General features: G+C 37.7%; 1 pseudogene; it reads right to left on the minus strand.

Annotated features, from left to right (window-relative positions):
* Positions 1-710: 710 nt before the first annotated feature.
* On the minus strand, positions 711-1,286 carry LOC120861534 (annotated as a pseudogene).
* Positions 1,287-19,278: the final 17,992 nt, after the last annotated feature.

Here is a 19,278-nt window from a genome sequence, read left to right on the forward strand (position 1 = left end):
TGGCTAGTCAGCTTAAACTGAATCTGCAATTCAACATGTTCCAGGCAGCCTCTCTACCATCACCATCTTGATTGTCAGAGCTTACTTAAAAAGGTGCCAGTGATATGCCTGGGGATACCCGTGCGACAGGGTCCTGGGCTGCTGTGCCCAAAGGAGATTGTGTCAGAGACGGCGTGGGTGGGTGCCTCTCCATCAGCCTCAGAAACAACCCACCTCAGCTTCAGACAATCCTAACTGCTATCTCTCCAGTGTGGTAACTGCATACATTCTAAATGCTATCACTTCCTCTAGCAGTGGCAATGGTTAATGGGAAAACAAGGGAAGGAGTGTATCCACAAGGACTTTTTTTCCCTCAAGAACCATGAAAGTGCCAACATTTCCTTTACAAATGTGACATAGAATCTTGACTACAAAGCTACTCAGTGATCTCATCCTACCATTCACACAACTGTACATTCCTTCTCAGCAACATCAGGAGCCAACGACGAGGTCCCTGTGTACACAGAGATCCTTTACAGGACACAAGTCCACAGACTGACGTATTACTGCTGCAGTCTCTGAAGAGGAGACGGAACCAGTTAATACCTGTGAATCCCAGATGCCCAAAAAAGATCCAAGTCTGGCAGGCGACCCCTGGAGGCAGGGCCCAGCCCTCCCGCGGCCTGTCAGGACCAGCTACTTCGTCTGGGAGCCCCAGGGCAGAGGCCCAGTCAGCAGCAGCTCTGCCTAGACTCCAAAGGCTCTGTAGAGTTTGAAGCCCTTTCCACCAGAAGGCAGGCGGGCATCAGTGGATGGAATTCTTTGACTAATTTATATAAAGAGTCCATTTATGTTTATCTTGTTCTTCGTGCTGGTCCATAAAAGGACTGCATGGATGTAGTTGGCGTAGTCCTTGGCATCTCTCTCCATGACCTCTCTTACCTGGATAAGTTCACACTTATTTCCCACAATGACAACTACAATGTTGGGTGGGCCATGCTGCTGAAGCTCTTTTACTCAATTCTTTAATGTTGAAAATATTTCGTGATGTCATAAATAATTATAGCTGCAGCCAAGCCTTGGTAGTACATTGGCGCTAAGGCAGGAAATTGTTCTCGTACAGCTGTACCCTAGATGAAGGATTTATGTAGCTCATTTTGGTACTGGACAGTCTTGGTCATAAAAGATGGTCCTATTGTTGGGTTGATGTTTGGATCAAACCTGTCTTCAACAAACCACTACACAATACTTGATTTACCTACACCTGTATCCTCCAGCAGACACACTTCGAGATACCTCAGCACCATGGCCTGGGAACCAGGGGCGCAGACCCACTGCCATCCTAAATTGAGAGAGAGGCTGGGCCCAGCAGGAGCATTCCCTGGCGCCACCACCACAAGGCCTAATCCTGGCTGTGGGGCACGCAGAGGCCTTTCTTTTGCTGGACCTTGGCTCAGCCTGGCTGTTACCAGCCATGCAGAGCCCATCTCAGCAGCCTGAACATGTTCCCGGGCACCACTGTGCAGCCATCTTGGGACAGTGGCCAGTCAGCTGCAGAGTGAAAGGAATTCTTAAGAGACATTTTAGTCCATTTTGACACCTATGTAGATCAAAGAACACTTCCTCAAACAAGACACTGATTTCCTCCTATGAGAAAGAGAAATGGTGGTAGAGGCATGTAACCAACTTTGTTTTCATTACCGTTTGGGATTTATGTATGAAGCTACAAATTCCTTAGAGTTTCTGAGGCAATAGGATTGTGGGTAAGATCCAGGAATCACAGTTTTAAAAGAAACTCAGGCAAATAAAAGAATCAATCCAGCTACTATACCTTAAAAAGACAACAAAGCAGACCATAGAGAAGGCAAAAGTCTAAAAATATTTTTGTATGGCCATCTTTTATTCTTAGTTCAGGTCAGTTGCTCAGTCATGTCTGACTCTGTACAATCCCATGGGCTGTAGCATGCCAGGCCTCCTTGTTCATCACCAACTCCCAGACTTCACTCAAACTCATGTCCATACAGTCCGTGATGCCAGCCAACCATCTCATCCTCTGCTGTCCCCTACTCACCCTGCCTTCCATGTTTCACAGCATAAGGGTCTTTTCAAATGAGTCAGTTCTTCACATCCAATGGACAGTGTATTGGAGTTTCAGCTTCAGCATCAGTCCTTCCAATGAATATTCAGGACTGATCTCCTTTAGGATGGACTGGTTGGATATCCTTGCAGTCCAAGGGACTCTCAAGAGTCTTCTCTAAAATCATAGTTCAAAAGCATTAATTTTTTGGTGCTCAGCTTTCTTAATAGTCCAACTTCACATACATGCAGGACTACTGGAAAAAACATAGCCCTTGACTAGATGGACCTTTGTTGGCAAAGTAATGTCTTTGCTTTTGAATATGCTGTCTAGGTTGGTCATATTTTTTTCTTCCAAGGAGCAAGCATCTCTTAATTTCATGGCTGCAATCACCATCTGCAGTGATTTTCGAGTCCAAAAAAACACAGTCTGACACTCTTTCCACTATTTCCCCATCTACTTGCCATGAAGTGATGAGACCAGATGCCATGATCTTAGTTTTCTAAATGTTGAGCTTTAAGCCAACATTTTTCACTCTCCTCTTTCACTTTTCTCAAGAGACTCTTTAGTTCTTCTTCAATTTTTGCCATAAGGGTGGTGTCATCTGCATATCTGAGGTTATTGATATTTCTCCCGGCAATCTTGATTCCAGCTTGTGCTTCAGTGAGCCCAGCATTTCTCCTGATGTACTGTGCATATAAATTAAATAAGCAGGGTGACAATACACAGCCTTGATATATACTCCTTTCCCTAATTGGAACCAGTCTTTTGTCCCATGTCTATTTCTAACGGTTAATTCCTGAACTGCATACAGATTTCTCAGGAGGGAGGTCAGGTGGTCTGGTATTCCCATCTCTTTTAGAAATTTCCATGGTTTGTTGTGGTCCACACAGTCAAAGGCTTTGACATAGTCAATATAGCATAAGTAGACATTTTTCTGGAACTTTTTTGCTTTTTGACAATGCAACAGATGTTGGCAATCTGATCTCTGGTTTCTCTGCCTTTTCTAAAACCAGCTTGAACATCTGGAATTTCATGGTTCATGTATTGCTGAAGCCTGGCTTGGAGAATTTTGAGCATTACTTACTAGCATGTGAGATGAGTGCAACTGTGCAGTAGTTTGAGCATTCTTTGACATTGCCTTTCTTTGAGATTGGAATGAAAACTGACCTTTTCCAGTCCTGTGGCCACTGCTGAGTTTTCCAAATTTGCTGGCATATTGAGTGCAGCATGTTCACAGCATCATCTTTCAGGATTTGAAAGAGCTCAACTGGAATTCTATCACCTCCACTAGCTTTGTTCATAGTGATGCTTTTTAAGGTCCACTTTACTTCACCTTCCAGGATGTCTGGCTCTAGGTGAGTGATCATACCATCGTGATTATCTTGGTTGTGAAGATCTTTTTTGTGCAGTTCTTCTGTGTATTCTTGCCACAGCTTCTTAATATCTTCTGCTTCTGTTAGGTCCATACCATTTCTGTCCTTTATCAAGCCCAACTTTGCATGAAATGTTCCCTTGGTATCTCTAATTTTCTTGAAGAGATCTCTAGTCTTTCCCATTCTGTTGTTTTCCTCTATTTCTTTGCATTGATCACTGAGGAAGGCTTTCTGATCTCTTCTTGCTATTCTTTGGAACTCTGCATTCAGATGCTTATATCTTTCCTTTTCTCCTTTGCTTTTCACTTCTCTTCTTTTCATAGCTATTTGTAAGGCCTCCTCAGACAGCCATTTTGCTTTTTTTCATTTCTTTTCCATGGGGATGGTCTTGATCCCTTTCTCCTGTACAATGTCACAAACCTCCTTCCATAGTTCATCAGGCACTCTGACTATCAGATCTAGTCTCTTAAATCTATTTCTCACTTCCACTGTGTAATTGTAAGGGGTTTGATTTAGGTCATACCTGAATGGTCTAGTGGTTTTGCCCACTTTCTTCAATTTAAGTCTGAATTTGGCAATAAGGAGTTATGATCTGAGCCACAGTCAGCTCCTAGTCTTGTTTTTTGCTGACTGTATAGAGCTTCTCCATCTTTGGCTGCAAAGAATATAATCAATCTGATTTGGATATTGACCATCTGGTGATATCCATGTGTAGTCTTCTCTTGAGTTGTTGGAAGAGGATGTTGGCTATAACCAGTGTGTTTTCTTGGTAAAACTATTAGCCTTTGATCTGCTTCATTCTGTACTCCAAGGTCAAATTTGCCTGTTACTTCAGGTGTTTCTTGACTTCCTACTTTTGCATTCCAGTCCCCTATAAAGAAAAGGACATCTTTTTTGGGTGTTAGTTCTAAAATGTCTTGTAAGTCTTCATAGAACCATTCAACTTCAGCTTCTTCATCATTACTGGTTGGGGTGTAGACTTGGATTACCATGATATTGAATGTTTTGCCTTGGAGACAAACAGATTATTCTGTCGTTTATGAGATTGCATCCAAGTACTGCATTTTGGACTCTTTTGTTGACCATGATGGCTACTCCATTTCTTCCTAGGGATTCTTGCTCACAGTAGTTGATATAATGGTCATCTGAGTTAAATTCACCCATTCCAGTCCATTTTAGTTCACTGATTCCTAAAATGTCAATGTTAACTCTTGCCATCTCCTGCTTGACCACTTCCAATTTGCCTTGATTCATGGACCTAACATTCCAGTTCCTATGCAATATTGTTGTTTACTGTATTGGACTTTGCTTCCATCACCAGTCTCATCCACTACTGTGTGCTGTTTTTGGTTTGGCTCTGTCTCTTCTTTCTTTCTGGAGTTATTTCTCCACTGATCTCCAGTAGCATATTGGGCACCTGCCAACCTGGGGAGTTCCTCTTTAAGTATCCTATCATTTTGCCTTTTCATACTGTTCATGGGGTTCTCAAGGCACAAACACTGAAGTGGTTTGCCATTCCCTTCTCCAGTGGACCACATTTTGTCAGAACTCTCCACCATGACCCACCCATCTTGGATAGCCCTACATGGTAGGGGCAGAGGTGGCTATAGCTTGGGCAGAGGAATCTTTTATTCTAGTGAAATATAATCCAGAACCTCAGAACTTAAAACAGATAAACCAGAGCAACTCTTGGAAATTGAGGAAACAGGACAAGGCCATCCTCACAGATGCCTCTTTCTCCCCCTCACTGAGATGTTTTTTAGAAACCTGGTTTGAGAATGGAGAATTCTCTTGAGAGTCCCTTGGACTGCAAGGCAATCCAACTAGTCAGTCCTAAAGGAAATCAGTCCTGAATATTCATTGGAAGAATTGTTGCTTAAACTGAAACTGCAATACTTTGGCCACATGATGTGAAGAACTGACTCATTGGAAAAGCCTGATGTTGGGAAAGATTGAAGTCAGGAAGAGAACGGGATGACAGGATGAGATGGTTGGATGGCATCACTGACTCTATGCACATGAATTTGAGTAAGCTCCAGGAGTAGGTGATGGACAGGAAAGCCTGGTGTGCTGCAGTCCATGGGACCACAAAGAGTTGGACACAACTGATCGACTGAACTGAACTGAACATGTCATTATAAAGACAGTTTTTCTATTGTACAGTAGTCTATATTCTTTTGTATTATTTTATTTTATTTTTATTTATTATTATTATTATTACTTTATTTTACTTTACAATACTGTATTGGTTTTTCAAAGCACTGGACATGGATGGGTGAAGAGAGGTAATTGGCCAGGTATCTCATCAAAAGTCCAGCTCTCTCCATCAAGAATGTTGCTTATTACCTCCTAATTCTATAACATTGAAAACAACTGCATGTACAATAAAAATGAATTATGAATATTTTTGCATCTAAAAGAAAAGTATAGCTAATCAGTCCATTGGCTGTAATGTTGTTATGTCAGTAACAGAAGTATCAGAAATACTAATTTACTATTTATAAGATATTTGTTCATTAATTTTATTTGTTCTACATGTTTGCTGACTGACTTTCTCCTCTCATAGTCTATTCTTCACATAATGCCCATGTGAACATCTAATATACTCAACCACTATTCTATTTCATTCTATTCTATTTTGTCACATCATATCGTATGATACTGTCACTGCATTTAAAATTTCTTTTCTGAAACATTCTTAGGGAATCCTGTAACTATCAGTTCCTATAAAAAGGAAGAAAATTAGGATATACTTAACCACTGTCAGACTGTAATCTACTGTTTTCTTCATCTGTAATACATTAGATTTTCTTGGGAAGTAAAAGTCTAGCTCAGCAGAGGAATTTGGTGGCCACTTTTCTGTATTTCCTGTTTTTAATAGATATACCAATACCCACTTCCCATGTTCATATGCAATATGCAAGTTCCCACACCTGAACACCCCTACTGGTATGCTGTCCTCCTCAGAGCACCTCAGTTGCCTGAGTACTTATTATTTTTTTAGACATTCTAGAGATAAAACACAATAGGAAAATATATTTAGAATAATTTAAATTAAATATTTAACATATATTCATTATATGACTGTAATTGAAAGAATCCCAAAAAAGAAAAATCTGTGATATTTATAGGAAATATATATAGGTTTTTTTTTTTTCTAATTGGAAGCCAAACTAAATCTATTCAAGGCCTATAACATGAGAGAGATTTTTTTAAACTGATTTTTCCACTGAACTCTAAAGGAACTCTATGCCATTTCTTTAGTGGTCATCTCAATTTGAAATAGCATGGCTATTTAAAACAATTATGTTTCCAAGTCTCTAGTGGCCATAGAACAAAACTTAATGTCAGTCTTTCAAATAATAATTTACTAGCATTGCAAGTCTCCCTGCTGAAAGAAAGCAAACCAAATTAACAAAACAATTGGCCAAAATTATTATTACCAAATAAACAAGGTGCCAAATGAACAAACACAATCATATATTTCATTGCATTTCCCTAAAATGTGCTAATACTATTGACTATGCCAAAGCCTTTGACTGTGTGGATCACAATAAACTGTGGAAAATTCTGAGAGAGTTGGGAATACCAGACCACCTGACTTGCCTCTTGAGAAATCTGTATGCAGGTCAGGAAGAAACAGTTAGAACTGGACATGGAACAACAGACTGGTTCCAAATAGGAAAAGGAGTACATCAAGGCTGTACATTGTCACCCTGCTTATTTAACTTATATGCATAGTACATCATAAGAAATGCTGGACTGGAAGAAACACAAGCTGGAATCGATTGCCGGGAGAAATATCAATAACCTCAGATATGCAGATGACACCACCCTTATGGCAGAAAGTGAAGAGGAACTCAAAAGCCTCTTGATGAAAGTGAAAGAGGAGAGTGAAAATGTTGGCTTAAAGCTCAACATTCAGAAAATGAAGATCATGCCATCCGATCCCATCACTTCATGGGAAGTAGATGGGGAAACAGTGCAAACAGTGTTAGACTTTATTTTTTGGGCTCCAAAATCACTGCAGATGGTGACTGCAGCCATGAAATTAAAAGATGCTTACTCCTTGGAAGAAAAGTTATGACCAACCTAGATAGCATATTCAAAAGCAGAGACATTACTTTGCCAAGTAAGGTCCGTCTAGTCAAAGCTATGGTTTTTCCTGTGGTCATGTATGGATGTGAGAGTTGGACTGTGAAGAAGGCTGAGTGCTGAAGAATTGATGCTTTTGAACTGTGGTGTTGGAGAAAACTCTTGAGAGTCCCTTGGACTGCAAGGAGATCCAACCCCTCCATTCTGAAGGAGATCAGCCATGGGATTTCTTTGGAAGGAATGATGCTAAAGCTGAAGCTCCAGTACTTTGGCCACCTCATGCAAAGAGTTGACTCATTGGAAAAGACTTTGATGCTGGGAGGGACTGGGGGCAGGAGGATAAGGGGATGACCAAGGATGAGTTGGCTGGATGGCATCACGGACTCGATGGACGTGAGTCTGAGTGAACTCCGGGGGATTGTGATGGACAGGGAGGCCTGGCGTGCTGCGATTCATGGGGTCGCAGAGTCGGACACTATTGAGCGACTGAACTGAACTGACTGACATTCAATAAAATACTTCAATTTTCTGGAGAGAAATCTTGAAATCTTTGAGTTCATTAGAGCTATAAGAAATCCAAAAGAATGAACCCATAAACATAAGCAGTTTCTTATAGCTATTTCTAATATCCTTTCCTTCTTACTTACCTGTTACTTTGGACTCTTTTTGTAGTAAGATAAGAAAAATCCTCAGAGCAGAAAAGGAGGAGACTGTGTTCAGAATGTTTAAGAAATTAGCGCTCTTTAGCTAACTGAGTCATTGCATTGTTTAATATGATTGCACATTCTTTTACTTCAAATTATGGATTTAGTGGGGTTTGATTCAGAAAATCCATAATCTGAGTAAGGTGGCTCCTCCTCTAGAACACTTCCTAATACCATACACAAAAATAAACTCAAAATGGGCTAAAGAATGGCCTAGATGTAAGGTCAGAAACTATCAAGCTCTTAAAGGAAAACATAGGCAGTACATTCTTTACATAAATCACAGCAACATCCTCTTTGACCCATCTCCTAGAGCAATGGAAATAAAAACAAAAATAAACAAATGGAACTTAAATGTTCTTCTGCACATATCAGGAAACAATAAACAAAACACAGCCAGCAGAATGGGAGAAAATAATTGCAAATGAAACAACTGACAGGATTAATCTCCAGAATGTATAAGCAGCTTGTACAGCTCAACATCAAAAAAATAAACAGCCCAATAAAAAAATGGGTCGAAGACCTAAACAGAAATTTTTCCATAAAGAAAACATAGAGATAGCTAATAAACACATGAAAAGATGCTCAGTCTTGCTTATTATTCAGTTCAGTTCAATCACTCAGTCGTGTCCGACGGTGAGACCCCATAGACTGCAGCACGCCAGGCCTCCCTGTCCATCACCAACTGCCAGAGTTTACTCAAACTCATACCCATTGAGTCAGTTATGCCATCCAACTGTCTCATCCTCTGTTGTCCCCTTCTCCTCCTGCCTTCAATCTTTCCCAGGATCAGGGTCTTTTCCAATAAGTTAGTTCTTTAAATCAGGTGACCAAAGTATTGGAGCTTCAACATCAGTCCTTCCAGTGAATATTCAGGACTGATTTCCTTTAGGATGGACTGGTGGGATCTCCTTTCAGTCCAAAGGACTTGCAAGAGTCTTCTCCAACACCACAGTTTAAAAGCATCAATTCTTCAGCGCTCAGTTCTTTTTATAGTACAGCTCTTGTATTCATACATGACTATTGAAAAAACCATAGCTTTGACTAGACAGACCTTTGTTGGCAAAGTAATGTCTCTGCTTTTTAATATGCTGTCTAGGTTAATCATAGCTTTTCTTCCAAGAAGCAAGAGTCTTTTGATTTCATGGCTTCAGTCACCATCTGGATTGATTTTGGAGTCCCCCAAAATAAATTCTGTCACTGTTTCCACTATTTCCATCTATTTGCCATGAAGTGATAGGATTGGGTGCCACAATCTTAGTTTTCTGAATGTTGAGTTTTAAGCCAACATTTTCAATCTCCTCTTTCATTTTCATCAAGAGGCCTTTTGGTTGGTTGTCGCTTTCTGCCATAAAGGTGGTGTCAGTGGTATATCTAAGGTTATTGATATTTCTCCCAGAAATTTTGATTCTGGCTTGTGCTTCATCCAGCCTAGCGTTTCTCATGATGTACTCTGCATATAAGTTAAACAGGGTGATAATATACAGCCTTGATATACTCCGTTCCCTAATTGGAATAAGCCTATTGTTCTATGTCCAGTTCTAACTGTTGCCCTTGATCTTCTCAGGGGGCAGGTCAGGTGGTCTGGTATCCCCATCTCTTGAATAATTTCCCATGGTTTGTGGTGATCCACACAGTCAAAGGCTTTGGCATAGTCAATAAAGCAGAAATAGATGTTTTTCTGGAACTCTTTTGCTTTTTTGATAATCCAATGGATGTTGGCAATTTGATCTCTGATTCCTGTGCCTTTTCTAAATCCAGTTTGCACATCTGGAAGTTCATGGTTCATGTACTATTGAAGCCTGTTTTTGAGAATTTTGAGCCTTACTTTACTAGCATGTGAGATGAGTGCGATCATGCAGTGGCTTGAGCATTCTTTGGCATTGCCTTTCTTTGGGACTGAAATGAAAACTGACCTGTTCATTATTAGGGAAATGCAAATCAAAAATACAATAAGGGCATTACCTCACCCAAGTCAGAATGGCCATCATTAAAAAACTACAAACAATAAGTACTGGAGGGGATGTGGAGGAAAGGTAACACCTTTGCACTGTTGATGAGAATGTAAGTTGATAGAACCCCTATGGAAGACAGTGTGGAGATTCCTTTAAAAATTAGGAATGGTTTTTAAAGCTAGGTGGTTTTAAAACCACTATGTATGTGTCCCACCTTCAGAAAACTGCCCTTCCCACTTTATCTGCCCCATATCTTTATAGCCTTCAGCTTTCCTATCTGCTTAAATCAATAGGGACTGATTCTATCAGGCCCTCAGTGATTCCCATAAAAAATGTCCTCATTTCTCTACTCCCCTGAATACATTTGTCTCTGTTTGTAGTGCCCATATTTATAGTACCATCTTATCCCCCTGTTCTTTTATATATTCACACCATTCAGGCTATTATTATTGAGGTCGCAATGCTAACTACAATGGTTAATTATCAGTATCCGTCTTATATGACATGCCAACAGAATTGACCCTTGCTTCTTGCACACAATATTTAAAGTAACTTGCAGATCACTGGGTACGTTTCATTACGTGGCATATCTCATGTCCTATCCATCCCCTCCTTTTGCTCACCTCTCACTATTGGTTGGGCTTCCCAGGTGGCGCAGCGGTAAAGAATCTGCCTGCCAACACAGGAGACACAGGAGACACGGGTTCAACGCCTGGATGGGGAAGATCCCCTGGAGAAAGAAGTGGTGACCCACTCCAGTGTTCTTGCCTGGAAAATCCCATGGACAGAGGAGCCTGGCGGGCTACAGTCCATGGGGTTGCAAAGAGTCGGACACGACTGAGTGACTAACACTTTCACTTTCACTGTTGGTTATTTGGGGTTTACTCCTTGGTCCTCTTTATCAAAATTTACTCACTTGATCTCCTGTTTTATGGCTGTATCCTAATGATAAATCCTGTCTTCCGCTCAAGCCACACTCCTCAATTTAGTTAGTATGTCCCTTTGGACAGATTTCGATCTGGTTGGTGAATAAAAATCTCAAACATGGTAGCATAACAGCAAACTTTAATTCCCTCACTCCACCTGACTGATTCTACCTAAAGCCTCCTGGAAGATGATGTTAACTTCTTGGTGCTCAGTCCTAAAATCATGAAATAATCTTCAATCCCTGCCCTTCCCCCATATCTAAATTTTATTTCATCACAAAATGCTGTCAGTTTTCTCTTCAAGATTTTTAGAAAATATGACCACTTCTTAACGCCTCAATTATTATCACTGTTTGTTTGTTTTTATTTAAAAAATTCTATAATTAAAATTGACAGAATATCTTTATTGACCATCTATGAGCCAAGAAAAATTAAAAAATCAAGCAGTTTTATCTGTGACACTTACAATGTGATCAGTTTTGACAAAGTTATTGATAATTTGTGGAACATAACTAATATTATTTTGAATAATAGTTGTTATTCATTATTTTGTATTAACTTTATAATGCAAATGTAAATATTCATTATTTTTGTAAACCAGTATAATATGTATGTATAAGTTAGTCTAACTTTTTTCAAAAAATTGACCAATATAATTGTAGTTATTTAGTCACTCAGTCCTGTCGGAGTCTTTGCAACCCCATGGACTGTAGCCCACAAAGCTCCTCTGTTCATAGGGTTTTTGAGGCAAGAACGCTGAAGTAGGTTGCCATTTCCTTCTCCAGGGGATCTTCCTGACCAAGGGATCAAATCCATGCTTATTGCTAGTATATTTTTTTCCATTTGGTACTGTAAAATGTATTATTTTATTAAAAAACTGTTTATTGGTATCATTATACATAATGTGGGATTCCCAAGAGGCTCAGTGGTAAAGAATTTGCCTGCCAATGCGGGAGACACAAGTTGAAAAAATAAATAAGCATAAAGTTTTATGCTGTGTGATATTATGCAACCCTGTAACCACAAGTAGACACTATCCTTATGAAGTTTACACACCACAAAAAAAAAATCAGTCATTAAACAGATATTTAAAATAAATGTATAAATTGAATGTTTTCAGAAGTACTATATTAGAATGGTTCATAGTTCTAGGGTTAAATTGAGCTCCTGACCTCTCTCTGATGAGAGTAGATGTAGGGATTGGATACCTTCATGTTGAAAATATGATCAAAATATATGAATGAATTTATGTGTGGGTGTGAATAGGGGCCAGTGAAGAGAGTATTCCCAACAGAGATAATAACAAAGTTGATATGGAAGAAAAGATTAGTAAGGAGGATTAGCTAAAGCATCAAATAAAGGCTGGAGTGTCTGAGAGGGCAAGTCGTATAAAATGAGACTGGAGAGTTAGTAGCTACACCATGAAGAACTAAGTGGGACAGAATAATTATTTTCATTTGTTTGCTTGCTTGTTTCTTTTGCCTAACAGCAATGGTAGCTGTTGAAGAGTTCCTATACTATAGAAATTGAGGGTAGCAGAATCAATTTGTATCTTGAAAAGAACAATATGTTTTTTCAACTTATATTTTTATTTTGTATGTTTACTACAATAACTTTAAATATCACTGATTAGTAATGCCTTCAAAATGAAAGACTGTTGTAAGGACTGGCTCCACAGTGTGTGGGGCCAGTACTAAATGGATAAAGCAGAGCTCCTTGTTGAGATATTGTTCAGAATGTAAGACGGTGACAGCAGAGAGTGGTGGGAGTCCTTTCTCAAATAATATTCTGTGAAACTATTTAGAATGTTTGTCTGCAAATACAGCCTTCATTTGTCCCCTAGCCCCAGATAAAATTAAAATGGAAACTATGCCATTGACATCTATAGCTAGATGTTTTCCAGGCATGGGATAATAAATGTGTCTATAAATAGACCTTAAATTTCCCCTTTAATAAAGAGTTCTGTTGTGTGTTTTGTTGTTGGTTGGTTGATTGGTTGGTTGTTTCTACCTCTTTTGGTTGACAGTATTATCATTTCCTCCTTTACAGAGCTAAGATCCTGAATAGCATCTCCAGTTTTACCCTCATGCCTTTAATCCAAATAATCAAGAAGTCTTTCCAATTAAGATTTGACATATATCTGCAACCTTCTTAATTTACATACAGACCTTTATCTCATCACAGTTACCTTCCTACTCTTTATTTTCTTACTCTAGTCTCAATTATACCTTGTCTTCCTTCAAAAGGCTATCAATATTTCACCTCTAAGTCATTAGACATTATTTAATTCTTGCCCAACTTAAAGATCTTTGATGGGTCTCTACTGCATCTATAGAAAGAATAAATTACTTAGCAGAATATTCAGTTATCTTCATAACTTGGCCCTAACTCACATTTTGTTCATATTAATACCCCTTGAATTTCCCTCTGCATCCACTTCTCCCTCAATAATACCATCCTTCACCAAATATACTGTTGATATCTCCATCACCATGCTTTTGGCTTTAATCTTTTCACCCATAATTTCTTTATCTCTTATTCTCTAGCTACTTAAATATCAAGAGCCAGCTCAACAGTTAACATATCTATGAGACATTAATCCCTTCTGTTGTCTAGTCAGAAAGAATGATTTCCTTTCCTTTATTCTAATTCTGTTGGAAGACAGTTCTTCATTGGTTCCTCACTTTCCTGCATATCTTGTAAGCAGACACACTGTCTGTCTTGGATTGTTTTCAAATGATGTTTGTATAACACCAGCCCTGATAGACCAAGATAGTGTTCTGTCTTTGAAACAAAGGGTAGGTATGCATAGTACACGTTATAAAAGATTCATGTTCCCTGAGCTCACGTTTCCTCTCCTCTGATACAACCTACCATGTGTCCTACTGTCAGATGACTTGACTGGTGTCACTCAGGGACAATAATGGCTAAGGGAGTTAGTGCAAGATGGGCATTCTCACTTGTGTTATTACTATGAGTGATGAGCTGTCCTGTATATTTGACCCAGAATTTTTGTTTCTTTTTCCAGCACTTAAAAAATTGTAGCAGGCTGTATTGTATTATCTCAGAATTGGGGATACAATATCAAATATTCACTTTTCTAAAAAACTAGCAGTAAGTACATTTATCCATTATCAGCTGTATATGTTATTGCCTTCTCATGTTTTCCCTATAGGGAACCCATTAAATTCAATTTTATTCAGCTTTTTAGTATTTTTTACTATATCTGGGAGACTACAGAGCAGGCCCCCAAACTCAATACATTTCTTGTGTAAATGAATAAATAGCTTAACAGCAGTATGATTATAATTCTCAAAGCAAACTCATTCAGTTTTTACATATGTGTGGCTTTAATTGTCTTTAGTGCACTGTTTAGTGGAAAGAAATGTGTTAGTAGTAACCTATAGCTATAATGAACTTTCTTAGATTTCTTTAATAAAATATTTCTTGTCTACATAGTTTGCTCATAGTGTTCTTTCTGTTTCATCTGCCTTCCCTACCTTTAACATTTCCATACATCTTTCATAACCTATCCTTAGTAAATTATTCCCAATTTATTCAATCACATGCAATCTCTGACCTTCCTTTGTTTACCTTATTCTTTGTCTGTGGCTCAGTTACATCGTTTTTTAGAGTTGACCTTGTTTTATATGCTTTTCTTATCTCTCTCAGTAAATTGAGTTCTGACAACAAAAGTTAAATCCAGTTGATCTTTGGATTGTCTATGTTGCCAAGCACAGTAAGTAATAGGAAATCAATAAATAACAATTTAATTAAATGGAATAAAGTATTACATACTGTCTCACTAACTGGCTTTCATTTCTTTTGCCACTTTATTTCTAATCTCTTCCCACTTACTTGTTTTCAATTCAGTTGTTCCTGAGGTGAGTTAAAGCCAACTGAATTCTTTTCAGAAAATGATTTCTTACAGGCATGTAGACATCTGGTGTGCCACATTTATTGTATTTACAAACAACAAAAAAAGGAAGTATAACATAGTAGCATTTTAATATCTGTGAGAACAGTGACATCCAACAGCTTTCAACCAGTTTGTACATAATATGCATATGGTCGAAAGGATGGAAGTCAGAACTCAGTTTCCACAGATGGAAATACTACCCTTGGAAAACAACTAGAAGTAGACAGTTAAATGTCTTTAGGGAAGTGGGAAAGAAAATGAAAATAGCAACCTTTATCAACTGAAATTCCTTCAGACAATCATGCAGCATGTGAACACTTATGATGAAATATGATTATTTAAGTGACAAGAATAATTGGTAACATTTTTAGTACTACCAAAGGCATGCCAGATAAGTCCTTACTAAAAATGAAATATTTTGACATGGAATATTTCCTTTTTTGTTCAATAAATATGTTGATTAACCTGAATTTTCCTATTTTCTTATAACTGAGAGGCTGGCGTTTCAATATTTTGACTGATTAGAATGGCAGCTGTCAAATCAACTGCAATTTTAGATTACATTTTTAGAAAGCAGTTACTGAAGACTTGTTTAGCATAAAGTACACGATTTACAAAGTAGTAATCATCATTTCTTTTTATTTCTATTTATAAAATCAACCAAACATTCCTAAACAACTCTAAGGAAACTTTTTGCCTACTTGGCATCCAATAGTTAAGGAGTCTGGCAGATATAAAACAAAGCAAAAACTGGGAATGATTGTTTCCAAGAAAAAAATATACCCATACCTAACCCTCTGGGTCTGCCATCGAGTAAAGCTCTTAATTTATAGTCTCAGTAAATCTACTGTGTTTTAGCTGAGCATCATTGCAGGTAATTCTGTCATATTATGCACTTTTAGATATGCTGAGTGCCACTCTCTTTTATAAGGAAAGTTAGGAAACAACTTTCTCTACATTTGTGAACTCATAAATGAGAAAAAAAAAACATAAAAAATTGAGGTAATTTTAAATAAACTGTAAAGTGTCATAAAATTGCACATTAAATATAAACTGAATAACAATAATTAAATGGCAACCAACTCCAGTATTCTTGTCTGGGAAATCCCATGGATAGAGGAGCCTGGAGGGCTATAGTCTATGGGGTTGCAAAAATTCAGACATGACTTAGCAACTAAAGCAACCAGTCAAAATACCATTAGTTGTAAAGCAATTATTAATATTATGAATAGAACTGTCTCATTCCTGAAAATCTTAAATGTGCTAAAAAAAATGTGCAGGTCATTTGTACAGGTGATACTTTGCATTATTTTTCATTCTTTAATGAACTCAATATTTACAGAACTGTAAGGTTTATAGAAAAGTAAGTGGAAATAATGGAGAATTCCTGCATACCTCCCCACCCCTATCTCAGCCCGTTGCCACTGTTATTAGTATCTTGGTTCACTGTTAGTACATTTGTTATAAGATATGGCATCCTTTGATTTTTAAATAGAAGAATTTGGAAAGGTACTAGTATTTTATCCAATAGTGGGAATATACTCAAATAATGTTATTACAAAATACTGTAACCAAATAGGATCATTTATCAACATTGTCTGGAAAACAATTCCCATGTTTTTTTTTGTTGTTGTTGTTGTTTTGTTTCTTTAGCTTTTTGTTTGGTTTTTAATCATAAAGGAGGACCTATTACTATTTTGAATTCCATTTTAGATTCTCTTTTAGACTTCAGCTGATATTATGAACCTAGATCTCCATTCTCTCTGTCCTCATACCATGCTGATATATTGGTAGCAAAATTCAGAAAAAATCAGAAATCAACAATTTCAAAGAAAAACATATATAAGGTTGAATATTGACAAGACAAAACTTTTGTGAACAATAAGTGGCAGGAATTGTGAAAAAAAAAAAAAAAAAGCCTAGGAATACCACCACCATTTTATGTTATGTATAGTTTGAGTAAATACATATTACAAAAAGTTTCTGCATTTAGTTTTATAAAGACTTTCAAAAGAAAGACAACCAGTTGCATCATACAGGTGAGGAAATGAATGTGCAAAACAAATCCTAATTCACTTCTAGCTGAAGGCTATATACTGTGTCTATATAAAATGAGAAACTGTGGCGGCTTATATATTGTGATAAGCTTATACCCTCCTGTGAGTAATAGATTTATTTGTAAATTTGTGCATGCCAATTATATAGCAAGCACATATAGCTATTTTTCTATAATGTTTATTTGATCATTCTCAGTGAATCCTTCAAATCATCTTCATAAATTTCTAAAATAATCATTGTGCTGTGCTTCGTTGCTCGGTTGTGTCTGACTGTTTGTGACTGTAGCCCACCAAGCTCCTGTATCCATGGGGATTCTCCAGGCAAGAATACTGGGGTGGGTGGCCATTCCCTCTTCTAGGCAATCTTCCCAACCCAGGGAGTGAACCCAGGTCTCCCGCATTGCAGGCAGATATTTTACCATCTGAGCCACTGTAGGTAGTTATAGCTGCAAGTGTATATCTAAGTCAGGTAAGAGTCCTATTGAATCTTCAGATCTCTTTCTGTTTCCTTAGTGGCAGGCTGTGTGAAATTTTGCTTTCAAAATCTTATGCTAATTTGGATATAGTACAAATTATCATGTGTACCATGAGCTCACAATTTCCTTCTTTGAATTTTCTAGGCTGATAATTGAAGAGCACTATAATGGTCTAAACAAATAATTTCTCAACAAATAGTTAATTCTCATGGCTCCCAATATCCTAATATTGGTATAAGCTAAAGTCTTACTTGATTTGTAAATGTTATGGTTAGGAATATTGAATTCAGATTGTCTTATAGATTGTAATGACTTTTTCTTCACTGAACCCAATTTCTATCGAATTTACCCTTCTAAAAATACCATTTTCAGAGTTCATACAATATTATCAGTTGAAAATAATTAACTAAAGGCATTATTCAGTATGTAAATATGTTTTGTAATTGGGTGTTTTTATTGTAATGTGTATTCCAAGAATTACAATTACCCTATACTCATATAGTCTTCTTCCTTATCTTAACAATATCTATTTAAGATTGAACTTAAAAGTTCAATTAATTTAGAGACTGTTGTGGCAGGAGATTTTGATGACAGAATTTACTTTTTAAGTATTCACTATTCAATTTACTTTATTTATTCTTATATTGATGTACATAATTATGGGCAAATGAATTTCACCTATGTCATCTCCCTAGCTTGTCTGTGGTAAACTACTAGGGAAACCATTTTTAATTCTGTGCAAGTTCAGATTCCTGAGGTATTTTGCATAAAGTTATTTTTAAAAACTTTAATGAACATTTTCCAACAGACTGTGAACTATCAGTATCAGTGGAGAGGACTCAAGACTCAGGAACTCCTTCTCTAATCTATTAGCAAGTGACTCATTTCTCATAAGTAAGAAAAGAACATTGTCAAGTCAGATCTCAATCCAATAAATTAATCTGTAAACTTCTCACTCTGGTTACTAGTACATTAGTAATATGTATTGCTAATACATTAGTAATATGTCAGTAATGCCTAACGTGGCTCCTGACATCAATATACATCATTAGAAATGAAACAGGTTGAAACTAGATAATACATTACTATCTGCGTTAGGACTATTCTACTGCTGCTTGTCCTAGGTGTGATCATAAAAATTTGTCTATGTTTGTATGCCCTCATCTGTTTAAAAGAGAAAGAGAGAGAGAAAAGAACAAAAATAATACAGATGTGCTCCTCCTTGACATGGATTACAGCGAGAAAAATATGATTTCGCTTGAGAAATCTAAAACACTATGGAGCATAAAATGATCATTAGCCTGTCTTTCAATTGATTAAATTGTTTGCAAATTAGTGCAATTGGCAGAAAATGACTGATTATATCAGATATACTGATTATATAGATTATACTGACTAACTGACAGATAAGGACTTGTAAATAGGGCATAATTTATGAGAGCTGGTGTTAATCATTCTCATTTCATTCAGTTCAATCACTCAGTTGTGTCCAACTCTTTGTGGCCCCATGAGTTGCAGCACACCAGTCCTCCCTGTCCATCAGCAACTCTTGGATTTCACTCAAACTCATGTCCATCAAGTCGGCGATGCCATCCAGCCATCTCATCCTCTGTCGTCCCCTACTCCTCGTGGCCCCAATCCCTCCCAGCATCAGAGTCTTTTCCAAGGAGTCAACTCTTCACATGAGGTGGCCAAAGTATCAGAGTTTCAGCTT

This window comes from Oryx dammah, unplaced genomic scaffold, assembly GCF_014754425.2.
Source record: "Oryx dammah isolate SB20612 unplaced genomic scaffold, SCBI_Odam_1.1 HiC_scaffold_1, whole genome shotgun sequence".
NCBI lineage: Eukaryota > Metazoa > Chordata > Mammalia > Artiodactyla > Bovidae > Oryx > Oryx dammah.